At 40.0% G+C, this 12,872-nt stretch overlaps 1 protein-coding gene and 1 non-coding gene across 9 annotated transcripts in view; both read left to right on the forward strand.

Annotated features, from left to right (window-relative positions):
- The window catches only part of LOC122908359 (amyloid beta precursor protein), a 271,290-nt gene that overhangs the window by 212,333 nt on the left and 46,085 nt on the right, over positions 1 to 12,872 (forward strand). The window lies entirely within an intron of this gene.
- LOC122910986 lies at positions 7,049 to 7,152 on the forward strand. The gene has a single exon (XR_006385334.1). It is a non-coding gene; the product is annotated as a U6 spliceosomal RNA (small nuclear RNA).

The raw sequence follows: 12,872 nt of genomic DNA on the forward strand, positions 1-12,872 counted from the left end.
TACGTTTAAAATAGACTATTTATAGCATTTGCCAAATGAACAAAATGGAACATTCATTCCTACTGAGAATTTTAAGTATCCTTATGTATAATTGTTAGTCAAGGAAGAGCATCAAGGAGAAAATAAATCTTAAGACAAAGTGAGAGATCACTACCACTGTCAACTTACTGGTTTCATTTTTCATAAAGAAGTGTACGTCCATTTATTATTTATATTTATTATTTTATAGCTGATTTAAGTATTTAAGTCATAAATTTCCAAAGACATGTGCCTTTAGTTTTATGATAGTCTCCAGGCTCCTTTTCACAAGTTTCCCAGTGCAGTCACCTGAACTACAGGTACGGCCAGTGTTTATTTGCCGGCCTCTACATGTGTTATCTTTGTCCCCCTCTTAGCACGACAGTTGCTCTTCCAGAATGGACCCATTCTCTTTATTTATTTATTTTAAAGTGAGGTATAATTGACATAAAACATTACAATGGTTCCAGGTGTACACCATAATGATTCGGTATCTGTATATGTTGCAAAATGATCACCATAATAAGTCTAGTTAACAACTGTCCCTATACAGAGTGACCAAAAAAGATGTTTTTTTTCTTGTCATGAGAACTTTTAAGAAGCTTTTAAATATGCATACATTAGTAATAATTATAGTCAGTATGTTGTATATTATGTCGCCATGACTTATCATCTGGCTAGAAGTTTATACCTTTTGCCCCCCTTGATCCATTTTGTCCACTTCCCAACCCCTGCTTCTGGCAACCACCCGTCTGTTTTCCACATCTATGAGTATGGTTTATTTTAGATTCCACGTATAAGTGAGACCGTATCATATTTGTCTTTCTCTGATTGACTTATTTAGCATAATGCTCTCAAGGTCCATCCTGACAAATGGCAAAATTTCATCCTTTTTTATGGCTAAATCATATTCCACTGTAGGTAATGACTATATATGTGTGTATGTATGTACATGTGTTTGTGCATGTGTGTAGACCATATCTTCTATCCATTCACACTTGGGTCGTTCCCATGTCTCCGTCATTATAAGTAATGCTGCGGTGAACACGGGGGTATCCTCATTTTCTTTGGATAAATACCCAGAAGTGAGATCGCCGGATCGTAGGGTATCTCGTTTTTAATTTTTGAGGAACATCTGTGTTGTTTTCCGTAGTGGTTGCACCAGTTTCCATTTCTGTTAACAGCGCACCCAGGTTCCCTCTTCTCCACATCTTCACCAGCACTTGTTATTTCTTGCCTTTTTGATACTAGCTTCTAACAAGTGTGAGCTGCAATCACACTGTGGTTTTGATTTGCATTCCCTGATAGTTTATGATGTGGAGTGTCTCTTCACGTGTCTGTTGGCCATCTCTGTAGGTCTTCTTTGGAAAAATGTCTGTTCAAATCCTCTGCCCATTTTTTTATTAGATTGTTTTTGTGGGCTTTTGTATTTTTTTTGTTTTTGTATTTTGTTCCTGCTTTTGAGTTGTGAGGGTTCTTTATATTTTTTGGATATTAAACTCTTACTAGATATATGATTTGCAGATATTTTTCTCTCATTCAGTAAGCTGCCATTTCATTTTGGTGGTAATTTCCTTTCCTGTGCATAAGCTTTGTAGTTTGATACAATCCCACTTGCTTACTTTTGCTTTTGTTACCTCTGCCTTTAGAATCAGACTAAGACTGACTTCAAGGAGCTTACTGTTTTCTTCTAGGAGTTTTATGGTTTCAGATCTTACATTCAGGTCTTTAATCCATTTTTTAATTCTTTTTGATATGTGGTGTAAGATAGGGTCCAGTTTTGTTCCTTTGCATGTGGCTGTTCAGTCTCCCCAGCGCTGTTTGTTGAAGGGGAATATCCTTTTCCAGTTGTATGTTTTTGATTCTTTCGTCATAAATTAATTGACCATACATATGTGGGTTGATTTCTGGGCTGTGTTCTGCTCCATTGATCTATGTGTCTATTTTTATGCCAGTATCTGCTCTTTTTTTTTTTTAAGATTTTATTTATTTATTTGACAGACAGAGATCACAAGTAGGCAGAGAGGCAGGCAGAGAGAAAGGAAGGGAAGCAGGCTCCCTGCTGAGCAGAGAGCCCCATGTGGGGCTCGATCCCAGGAACCTGGGATCATGACCTGAGCCGAGGGCAGAGGCTTTATTTAACCCACTGAGCCACCTAGGCGCCCCAATACCTGCTCTTTTGACTACTAGAACTTTATAACCTGATTTGAAATCAGGGAGCATGAGGCCTCTAGCTTTGTTCTTCTTTCTCAAGATTTCTTTGGCTATTTAGAATTTTCTGCATCGAAATGCTTATTTTATATATGAGAAAATGAGAAAGTATATTATAATAGTAGCGCCCTAGCTTTCTGACCCTTTGACTACCATGTTAATATGTTTCTAACCAACAAAATAAAACCTGTCATCACCAGTGAATTCATATCTCAAACCCAGCTGGTCTGCAGAAAGTCTTAGGAGGTTACAGCCCTTAAGTCCATAGTGGCTAGTTCAGTGTTTTGTGTGTATTTAGCTCTCGATACTTTTTTTGGATGTGATGTGTAAGCTGTCCTTTTCTTGATTAGGAGTTTAATTATTGAATCTAAAACTGCAATGTATGTGTCATCCCAGATGATCTGTGGACATCCTTGATAAAGGCCTTTAGAAGCTGACATACATAACTTGTCATATGTAAACTATCACTCTGTAAATGACTCAAGAAAATGGCAGCAGTTTTCCTGAATAATGTTTATAATTTTCCTTCTGGCAAATAGATATTTTCTTTTCTGTATTTCTGACCCATAATTTTAAAGGAAAAGTCAATCCTACAGCAATATTGAAAAGATTATATTTTCTAGGGGCACCTGGGTGGCTCATTCGGTTAAGCATCTGACTTGCTCTCAGCTCAGGTCTTGATCTCAGGGCTGTGGGTTCAAGTCCCACAATGGGCTCCACACTGGGCATGGAACCTACTTTAAAAATATATATATATACTTTCTAGGAAGGATGAATGTCAAAAGGTTTTATTTAAAGAAATAAGCACAACCTCCACTGTTTTGGCAGACAAATTATAGACATTAAATTGTGATTCACAGTGGTATGTTGATCTTGTTTCCTGCAGTTCAGGTGTATACTGGCCATCATTAGATGACTCAGGCATCAACCACATTGTTCACTTCATGTCCTTGCAGGGGCTCCCTGGGGATTAGTTTTTCGGTCTAAATAAGTATCTGTTCAAACCTTTGGCCTATTTTTTAATTGGGTTGTTTGCCCTTTTTATTATTGAATAGGAAGAGTTCTTTATTATACTCTGGATACTAGACTTAACAGGTATATGATTTGAAAATTATTTTCTCTTTCCGTAGGTTGTCTTTTCATTTTCTTGATAGCCTTTGAACACGCAAAATTTTTGAACTCTGAAGTCCAGTTTAGCAATTTTTTTTTAAGATTTTATTTCTTTATTTGACATAGAGAGAGAAAGATCACAAGTAGGCAGAGAGGCAGGTGGAGAGAGAGAGAAAGCAGGCTCCCTGATGAGCAGAGAGCCCGATGTGGGGCTCGATCCCAGGACCCTGAGATCATGACCTGAGCCGAAGGCAGAGACTTATTAACCCACTGAGCCACCCAGGCGTCCCTAGCAACCTTTTTTTATGTAACCGCTTGTGCGTTATGTCTAAGCATCATCGCCACATCCAAGATCAAAAGATTGATACCGACATTTCCTTCTAAGAGTTTTACACTTTAGCTCTTGCAAATAAATCTTTGATTCATTTTAAGTTATTTTTGTTTTCATTTTGAGTGAATTTTTATTAGTGGTGTGAGGTAAGGATCCGATTTCATTCTTTCACATTTGGACGCCCAGTATCCCAGCACCATTTGTTGAAAAAGACTGAATTCTTTCTGCCTTGAATGGTTTTGACACCCTTGGCAGAAGTAAGTTGACCAGAAATGCATGGATTTATTTCTTGACTCTCAGTTCCTTTCCTTTGGTCTGTACATCTGTCTTATTACTATGACATGGTTTTGATTCGTGTAACTGTGTAGTACGTTTTGAAATCGAGAAATGTGAATCTTCACCTTTGTTCTTTTTTAAGATTATTTTGACTGTTTGGCATCCCTTGCCTTTCCATGTGAATTTTAGGGTCTTCCCCTCCCTATTTCTGTAAAAATATCATTGGAATTTTAAAAGGTATTGCGTTAGATCTGTAGATCAATTTGGGTAGTACTGCTATTGTAATTCCTTTAATGAAGTCTTAACACTCTAGCTACTTGAACAGATATCCACTATGAAATGATTACATTTTTACCCCATTCAGGAGGGTTACTGCTTAGAAGTAAAGGCAAATTAATTTAGCAAATTGGCACCTTTTACTCAAAAATTTTGCTTGACTGTTACACATCAGTAGTTTTTGTCTGTTCTCGTGCCGTTTTTCTTCTGTCTCAGTGTGTGGACACCTCGACCAAGTGCGTGAAGCTCAAAGCAGTGCCTCCCGCAGCAATTCTACCCGTTCCTGGGACGATCCAGTACGGGTCCCAAGTTGCTTCTTAATTCACCAGCTGTAATGTATGGTCCTGTCATTTGAATCAAAATCCAAAAAAGAAATCTAGTAACTAAAAATAACTGAGGAGTGAAGCCTGACCACAGCGGTGGCTGCTAGACTCCTTCCTGGCATACAGCCCTCCGGCAGTTGTGTCCTGATTTTATTTTATTTTATTTTATTTTATTTTTTTATTTTTATATATATATATATATATATATATATATATATATATATATATATTTTTTTTTTTTGGCAGAGTCTTGGGAACAACTAATGATTTTTAGACTGGAAGAGGAGCTGGTTATTTTGCCTTTCACAAGCAGCTGCCTTCAAGGTTTATATTTTGAAAGAGGAGAGAAAAGTGTAGTTGATATGTCACCCTGGATATAGAGGTGCATTGGAATTGAGATTAATTTTGAGATGCATTTCCACAAAGACTGGCAATGAGACGAATGTGTTTGCATGTGAGACAGAATATGGAAGGAATGTTAGTTCACCTCTGGCTGTTTAACTCAGAAACAGCCGTGCATTCCCCTACCGAGCCCCATTACCTTTTGTGAACTGTTCTCCTGTCATCTCTACAATGGGCTTCTTGAGAAAGTAAGTCCTAGACAGTAAGGTACGTACCTGATCAACAAGAGATCAGTCTACTAACCTATTTCAAATTATGAGGCACTTGTACAAAGGAATGTTGATCAGCTATGAATCCAAACACTATCCAGAGATAGTCTTTTGGACTTTGAGTCAGAAACAGGTGATCAAAGGCCCAAGGCCAGGGGTGTTACTTAATTACAACTATTGTTCACAGATATATTAATCTAAGACAGTGAGTTTAAAATAGCCTATTTAATGTTTTTTATTTTTTGTTTAAAATTTTATTTGTTAGAGAGGTGAGCACAAGCAGGGGAGCAGCAGGCAGAGGAGAAGCAGGCTCCCCACGGAGCAAGGAGCCCGATGTGGGGCTCCATCCCAGGATCCTGGGTTCATGAACTGAGCTAAAGGCAGACCCTTAACCAACTGAGCCACCCAGACATCCCAAATGTGTTTAATTTTGTATAAATATTATTCATTTACATAGGCTTATTAAAACATGAGTTAAATTTTCTGTGCCTTTGCTCTTGGTTTGGGGGCACTTAGATGAGCCTGCCCATCTCCTAGGAGCAGAGAGAAAAACCATGTGTTCAGCTTCCTCTTTCACATTGAACTTGGTAAGCCTGGTCCCACGATGCACAGAGACCATAGATAATATCCTCTTAGAGAAGGAAGAAGGGGAGCAGAAGCAAAAGCCTGAGCCAGCTGGGCCGTGGCACACGCTTCATGTCTTCTCTTTCCAAGGCTGTAATAGTGACAATAGTGAGTTGCTTCTGAAGCTTTGCCAAGTTACAAAGGAACTTCTGGGGCCATGAGCAGTGGAGAACTGGGAGTACAGGAAGGAACATGTCTCTCTCTCTCTCTCTCTTTTTTTTTTTTTAACATTTTATTTATTTGTCAGGGCGGGGAGGGGGAGCAGCAGGCAGGGGGGAAAGCTCCCCCTGAGCAAGGATCCTGGTACGAGGCTCCATCCCAAGCCCCTGGGATCATGACCTGAGCTGAAGGGAGATGTTTAACCAACTGAGCCACCCAGGTATCCCAGGAGGGAACATCTCTTATTAAAATGATGATACTTATTAGCATTTCATACTGTTTTTATTTAGGAAACTCCAGAAGCAAACCAAATTTCACATTCTGTGTTTGGGGTGGGAGTCGGGGGAGGTTGAAAGATTGCTGTTCAAAATTCTGAATTAGTCACTCTTCTGCCAAAAGCCTACCTTCATCTTACTGATTACTGACTTGAAAGAATTACAAAAATGGGTTTACTCTCAAATGGTAGTCAGTATATTTGATAGAAAGGAAAGTTGTGGGGTGCCTGGGTGGCTCAGTGGGTTGAGCCTCTGCCTTCAGCTCAGGTCATGATCTCAGGGTCCTGGGATCGAGTCCCGTATCAGGCTCTCTGCTCAGCAGGGAGCCTGATAGCCCCTGTCTCTCTGCCTACCTCTCTGCCTACTTGTGATTTGTCTGTCAAATAAATAAATAAAATCTTAAAAAAAAAAAAAAAAAGGAAAGTTGCCAGACATGCTCTTTTTGATATGACATCCACCATAAGAAAAGTATTAATGTATCTAGCTGGATGGGAAAGCATTAATCATTCATAATGTGACCTTTCTGTACTACATTAAAACTGTTTTCTTTACCTAAAGACTTTGACCAAATAACAGATGCTTCTTGCTGTTCATAAGTTTCTAATATACTAATAAGCATTTTCTAAAATGTTTATATATGAAACTTTGTTGTTATGGTTAATAGTTATTATTTTTAAATTGTTATAGTTCTCTTGTCAGATTTTATCCAAAAAAATTTAAAAAGAAACTACCATTCTCATTGCCACTGAGATATCTCTGACAAACACTTTAGTTCTCAGTCACCGCTCAAATTATTTATAAGCGGTACTAGAAGGTTTCAGAGGTATATCTGTAGTGCTCACTTGAGCACATCTCCTAAAATTGGAACAACACAGAAAAGATTAGCATGGCCCCCACACAAGTATGAGATGCAAATTTACAAAGCATCCCCTATTTTTTTTTTATTTCACTTATATCTAGAGATAGACTGGAGGCATCTAGAGTAATAAATTCACAAAGACTGAAAATAGAATAATAGTTGTCAGTTCTTGAGGGAAGGAGGAAATGGGGAGTTCAGGTTTAATGGTGCAGAGTTTCAGTTTGGGAAGATAAAAAAAAAGTGGGAAAAGGCATTGGTGATGGTTTTATAATAAATACTATGAACACATTTAATGCCAATGAGCTGAACACTTAAACTTAAAAATGGTTAAAATAGTAAGGTTTATGTGTACATATTTTTTACCACAATAAAAGAAAAGGACATAGGCGTATCATTTGCTACCTTGAGTGGCAAAAAGATCCAAGAATTAATCAAAGGTGTTGGATCTTAATGAGTATTTATTAAACACCTACCATTTTCCAGATTGTATTTTCAGATATGTTGCGGGCATGGGGCAGAGTCTTTCCTACTTAGAATCTGCCTGGGGAGACTTGGGGGAAATGGAGTTGGGGAGCAGGCTGTACTCATTCAGCTGAGGGATGTTGATTGCCTTGTCTCTTGGTGTTTGGTAGTGACAAACAGCCATTGTCAGGGGTCTGACAGCCGTTCCTGACTTACACCATCACTCACTGAAGATTACTAGAGAAGGGAACCTTAGTTTTCAGCTGGCTCGACCACATCATTTCAAAGGCTTAGAGCGACTGAGATGGGCCACTTCATACGTCTGGTCAGTAAGACTGAAGACTACCTCCACTCTGATGTCTCTATCCACTGGTATTTGTTCTGTGTCCTTGCTGAGGCCAAGCTAAATACACCTGGGTCCAGGGAACTATTTATTCAGCTTCCACAATTTTTTTTAAAATATGTTTCAAGAGTTTATTTATTTATTTGACAGACAGAGATCACAAGCAGGCAGAGAGGCAGGCAGAGAGAGAGGGGGAAGCAGGCTCCCGGCTGAGCAGAGAGCCCGATGCGGGGCTCGATCCCAGGACCACTGAAATCATGACCTGAGCTGAAGGCAGAGGCTTTAAGCCACCCAGGCGCCCCCACAGTTACATTCTAAATCCACATGATAAAAAGCTAGATGCCACCAAAAAATGTTTGAGATGAGAACCAAAATGCGTTATTCTAGCTGACTAATTCATTGACTACGCAGCTCCAGCTCACTGGAACGGATACAGAATGGCTGAGCAGTCATCCACGTTGCACGACTCCTCTTGATTACATAGTATAAATCAAAACATAATTTTTTTGAACTATCAAATTACTAATTTTAAAAAATCTGCTGTCCTACTACTGTCATGATAAGCGCAAGTGAAAAAGCACTTTCATAAGCTACTGCTCGGTGTATGGGCATCACCTATCGGATCATTTGACTCTACCTCATAAAACATGCGGTCTTTTCTAATTTAACACCAGATTCCTGCAGATACATGCACTGACTCGTGCACTTGTGAACAATGACACTACTGCTTGTAACTTCAACACCCCTCTGCACTGTTGATACTTTTTTTTTTTAAGATTTTGTTGATTTGTTTATTTAGAGGGTGAGCATGAGTTGGGAGAAGGGTAGAGGGAGAGAGAATCTTGAGCAGACCCTGCGCAGAGCACAAAACCCAACGCGGGGCTCCATCTCACAACGCTGAGATCATGACCTGAGCCAAAACCAAGAGTAGGACACCCAACCGATTGAGCCACCCAGTTATCCCTGTTTGTATTTTTTTGATCAGCATTACTACCTTTAAAATAACTATAAAGAAGAGACAAGTGATATACCAGACTCATTTTCCCCTTGTCAGACACTCCTTTAGTTTGTTTCTCTCATTTTGAGATTCACAGCCCCTAAAGTTATAAGGGAATTGCAGTATGTGATTTTGGCTGGAAATAAAACATTCCAAGAAACTTAGGTGAAAATGGCCTAAGCCACCAGTCTAAATAATCAGTGAACGTGTTAGCTCATCTGGTTTTTTCTCCCAGGATATTACATAAATTCCATGGTTACCCTAAGAGCTCTCAGTTTGTCTGTGATTCTAGTAACAAGGAAGGAAGTACATTCTGATATGCTATTGCTATACTTTCTACTTATACTTTCTATTCACCTATACTCATCTATTTAGTTGATATCAGTCAAAATGAGTTCTAGAAGTTCTTAGCGGTTTTTTTTAAAAGATTTTATTTGTTTTTTTGTCAGAGAGAGAGAGCGCGCACACACAAGCAGGCAGAGTGGCAGGGAGAGGCAGAAGAGAGAAGCAGGCTCCCCACTGAGCAAGGAGCCTGATGCGAGACTCCATCCCAGGGCGCCAGGATCATGACCTGAGGCGAAAGCAGCTGCTTAACCCACTGAGCCTCCCAGGCACCCTTAGCAATTTTTCTTAATACTGAGAACAAATGGAGTAAACCAACCAAATTTAAGTGTTTTGAGGATAGTAACAATGACAGGAATAGCCCCTCAATTTTCTGCTAAGAATCACACTGAACACTTTCCAAACTCCTATTGGCAATGCCAGTTATCATGAGGGAAAGAGAAAAAAGAAACTGTTTCAAGAAATATCTAAATTTCCTTTAGATATTAGTGAAATAAAGGCAGGACTGTTTGTGAATTTACTAAAACACGGTTATCAAAAAAAGAGGGGTCATAAACAGCCTCTCTGTTGGTTATCATGGAGTCCATATGTAGGTCAGATGTTGTATGACAATATGCGAGTGACTTAGCTTTCTAGATCTCTTTGATGGTGAGGGCCTTCCTCCACACTGCTGTCTATACCTCTTCAAAGGAACAGAAAAGTGGAAGCAAACCTGTTAATTTGCACACTAAGGGTTTTGGGGGATTTAGTGGCTTGATCAGAATTAGTGTCTATGAACGTGCTATAAAGACAGCCAAGGCCCAAGGGGTTCAATATGTCTTGCCAGAGCCCTTGGGAAATCAAGGCAGGTCTTCACGCACTTGGGTGTGAACATGTAGGCTTTTTTTTTTTTTAAAAAAAAAACTGTCCCATTAGAACAGAATCGGGAGCCATCTGTGGGAGATTGGGTCTGAGTGTGCTGGGTTTTTTGGTTTTTTTTTTAAGATTTTATTTGTTTATTTGACAGACAAAGATCACAAATAGGCAGAGAGGCAGGCAGAGAGAGAGGAGGAAGCAGGCCTCCGGCTGAGCAGAGAGCCTAATGTGGGGCTCGATCCCAGGACCTGGGATCATGACCTGAGCCGAAGGCAGAGGCCTTAACCAACTGAGCCACTCAGGCGCCCCGAGTGTGCTGGTTTTATATAAGATCTTGTTCATCTGGGCTTGAGCTTGAAATCCTTGGAACAGCCCAATAGAGCAGGCTAGTGCGATGAGCTGACTGACTCAGGGCTCCTAGCTTGAGTTTTCCCGCTGTTTTACGTGAATGCTGCAGCTTTGTGCCATCAGCCACTAAATAGAAAAGCTATTTGCCATTTGCTGAGGTGCTCAGTCTGGTTGCTGTAAGCCTTTGAAGGGCATCTGAGAGTTCATCCAACATCCTCCCATGGAAATTCTTATTCTGAAAACCATAACTTTCTAATGTGTTCTTGGGGCCAATCGAAGCTCAACAATACAGAGGAATTCTAGGGGAAAATACACATTCCTTGGGCGCCTGGGTGGCTCTTTGGTTGAGCGACTGCCTTTGACTCAGGTCGTGATCCTGGAGTCCAGGGATCAAGTCCCACATCAGGCTCCCTGCTCGGCAGCGAGTCTGCTTCTCCTGATGACTTCTCTCCTTTCATGCTCTCTCTTTCTCTCTCTCATACTCTGTCTCTCTCAAATAAATAAATGAAATCTTTAAAAAAAAAAAAACACACACATACATTCCTGGGCCCCACCTCTGACCTACAGAAAGCTGCATTTTGCTTACCTCCCCAGGGGGTTCTTAAATATTCAGAAGTCTTGCTTACACGAAATAGCAAAAACCTAAGGATTCTTCCAGCCTTGGATTGCAGTTTGTGTTGCTCTTGAACATGGTAGAACGGCTACTGTTGTCATTGAAAATTCATATATTCTGGTAAATAGGCCCCATGGGTTTCCAGTGCTGTGACTATAAGATGTGAAAGTGAAACATGACTAACCTCCAAGTTCAGATTCATGGAGAATTTGTCTAGATGTGCTAGGGCTGATGGTCTTATTTACCCAAGCTAAGGCTTCTTATTAGCTATGAAAAAGGATTGGCATAAACTGCTTATTAATGTTGATTAACTCTACCTAAAAGGAATAAATAACACAAGCATAGAACTGGCTTAGATCAGAAAATGTCATCTTTCATAACGTTTTTCCCCCATTTCCTTCTTTTTGTGCTCCATTCAAAACCAGTGAATCTTCTACTCTATCAGAACCTTTTCTTCCTTCTGTAGATTCTCCATTTGCTATTATTGATAGTGACATTTTACTTAAAGAAATTGTCCGTTTAGGCTCACTTCAAATTCAAAGTGATATTATTTTAATAAGGAGTCAAAGGGAAATTTGACAAAATAGCTCAGAGTTGTCAGCATTGGAGACGACAAACACTAAAGCTTTATCTTGGAGAACTGTCAGAGAGTCTAATGTGTCTTTCTCAGGGAACTGTTAGAAAAACTACCGAGAAAAGGCATGCTGAGAACCACCTCCAGGAGTGAACCCCAAGAGGCGACTCACTCTGTTTAACCATGGTATGCGTAATTTGCAGGTTATACAGCAAAGCAAATTATATTCCTTTGCTTCTTAAAATATCTTGTGTGGGGACTGGACACAGAAATCACATACCATCTCCTTGTTTCCCTCAAAGCAAGGAGGCCATGTACCTGGAAATGTCCCAGACACAGAGAAATTGCCATTTGGCCCTTTTTCCTCCACCTGCAGTGAAGAAACATAGCAGAGTGGAACATTTGAGAACTTTCTTGGCAAATGGCCATAAAAAAATAAAGAAAATTGAAAAGCCCCAAAGGTCGTGTACTTTCAAACCCTGAACTGAGTCATCTCTGAAATAAATCACTTCCTTGTCATCTCTTTGAAAGGTGTAGTACGAGAAGTTCCCCCTGGAGACCCCTTGATGATTTGTACTAGGTCTCTCATCTTCGGCTATCATCTTTCCTAAAAAACACAAAAAGAAAAAGAAAGAAACAAAAATGCCTTAAAGGAAGTTGTTTTGACCTTTGCTTTTTCTTTTATCTGGCTGTGATGAGGTGAGTGTGTTAGGGAGTGCAAGGCTGCCATAACGAAACTCCAACGAGCAGGTGTAGCTTAAGCAGCAGAAACGTTTTTGTTTTGTTTTGTTTTGTTTTCTGTTTTTTTCCCACAGTTCTGGAAACTAGAAATCCAAGATCAGGTCTTGACTAGTTCAGGGTCTCCTAAAGTCTGTCTCTCTCTCCTTGGCTTGAGGATAGTTGCCTTCTTGCTTTGTCCCTATCTGCCCTTTTCTCCCACAGAGTGAGGGAGCTCTTTCTCTTCCTCTTCTAAAGGACACCAATCCTATTAGAACAAGGCCACACCCTCATGACCTCATTTAACCTTAATGACCTTCTTAAAGGCCCTGTCTCCAAATCCAGTCACATTGGGGGTTAAGGCTTCAACATATGATTGGGGGATGGGGGAGAAGCACGGTTCAGTCTGTAACATTGGAGTAAATCGAGCTTTGGGCTATGTCTAAGGTACCCTCCCTCTCCAACATTCCTCAGCCCCCATCTCTTTAGTGCACATGGGTTCCATATCTTCAGAAACTCAAGGGAGACCATGGAAGGTATTTTTCCTG

This window comes from Neovison vison, chromosome 6, assembly GCF_020171115.1.
Source record: "Neovison vison isolate M4711 chromosome 6, ASM_NN_V1, whole genome shotgun sequence".
NCBI classification, from domain to species: Eukaryota; Metazoa; Chordata; class Mammalia; order Carnivora; family Mustelidae; genus Neogale; species Neogale vison.